The sequence below is a fragment of the Pteronotus mesoamericanus genome, unplaced genomic scaffold (assembly GCF_021234165.1).
Source record: "Pteronotus mesoamericanus isolate MK-2021 breed Mesoamerican mustached bat unplaced genomic scaffold, CSHL_Meso_final contig_1111, whole genome shotgun sequence".
In the NCBI taxonomy this organism is placed as follows: Eukaryota; Metazoa; Chordata; class Mammalia; order Chiroptera; family Mormoopidae; genus Pteronotus; species Pteronotus mesoamericanus.
In genome coordinates, this window is record NW_026555017.1 from 23,238 (window position 1) to 24,905 (window position 1,668).

General features: G+C 44.8%; 1 pseudogene; it reads left to right on the plus strand.

Annotated features, from left to right (window-relative positions):
• Positions 1-556: 556 nt before the first annotated feature.
• On the plus strand, positions 557-1,275 carry LOC129072051 (ornithine decarboxylase antizyme 1-like; annotated as a pseudogene).
• Positions 1,276-1,668: the final 393 nt, after the last annotated feature.

Consider the following 1,668-nt stretch of genomic DNA (forward strand, 5'->3'; position numbering starts at 1 on the left):
ACACACACACACACATACATACATACATGGATGTATAGATCGGTTAAAAGTAAAAGTATGAAAAAATATACATCATGAAAACACTAAAAAAACGATGGACTAGCCATGCAAATTTCAGACAAGGGATACTATCAGTAATGAGTGGAAAATTAACTAATGATAACGGCATCAAAAAAAATAATCCGGACAGGTGACAATATAAATGAGAATAACCTAACAGCTGAGCTTCAGTATAAGAGAGAAAAGCTGATATGGATTTGAAAGAAGAAATAGTTGGTTGTACAATTATCATTGGGGAAATCAAGGCATCTCTTTCAGTAAATGATAAAACAAATGGATGGGAAATCTATACAAGTATAGACAGCTGAACAATCAACCAATTGACATGTAGGAAACTCTTAACCCAATATGACACAACACAGATTTCTTACAATAGCACTATTCAACAAGCTGGGCCATATTCTGGGCCATGAAATAAACTGCTGAAAAAAATTAAGAGCATAGAAATCATAGATACTGTGTTTTCATGTTACAACAGAATTAAATTAAAAATCAGTAACAGCGAATCGCGGGCGGCGGCGGTCTGGTGAGGTGCAGCAGAGGTTTCCCAGGTGTCAGACTCCAGTGGCCGGAGGGCACAAGCAGGCGGGCAACACGCCCAGCGCCGCAGCGCACGCCGGTCTCACCGCACTGCTCCTCAGCCTGCACCGTGGCGGCGGGCGCACCAGGGAGACTTCCAGGCTCTCTCTCCGCTGCTGTAATAACCGAGGTCCAGGGCCTCCGTGGTGCTTGCTCCTGATGTCCTTCACCCACCTCTGAAGATCCCAGATGGACGAGGGAATGAATATTCAGAAGGATCACAATCTTTCCGCTAATTTATTTTACTCTGATAATAGGCTGAATGTAACAGAGAAACTAACGTCTAAATAACAAGACGAAAATCCTCAACGTCCAGACCAGGCTCACAGATAACAAACACAGTAACTGGAGAGAAGTGCTGGGCAGCTCCTGCCTCTGCATTGAGATCCCAGGCGGGGCTGGGCCGGAGGGGAGCAAAGACAGCTTTGCAGTTCTCCAGTTTGCTGAAGAACAGCCGCGTGTTGACCATGTCTTTGTTTGCTTCCATAAGAACCGTGATGACAGAGCTGCTCTGTTCTGTACCTTCAGCTGCATGGGCTTTGAGATTGTGAGACCGGGCATCCCCTTGTCCCCAAGAGACCTGAAGCTTGCTTCCTGGCATGCACGTTTGAGAGAGTCTTCTGTGAGGATGAGTAGCAGCTGTGCCGCTTGTGCCCTTCACCTTTGCCATCACAGACAGGTCAGCACGGACCATAGCCCCGTTTTGTGTCCCGCTTTGTGCCAGTGGTGTGACCAGCTGCTGTGCTGGGGTGCAAATGCCAGGGCTGTCCCCTTCTGGGTTTGTCCACATGTTATAATTGTGCAAATAAATGCTCACTCCAAATTAGCGGTGTGCTTCTTGAAGTTTAATATTGTATTTGTGATACTGAAGTATTTGCTTTAATTCTAAACAAAAATTTATATTTTACTTTGTTATCGCTAGGTTAAGGTGATACAGGTAATCCTTGTACTTCCTGCAGGAGTTTCTTGTTTGAAGTTTAGGGAACAGTTCTAGGCCTTAACTTAGAAAGATAGGTATTAATCCACCCT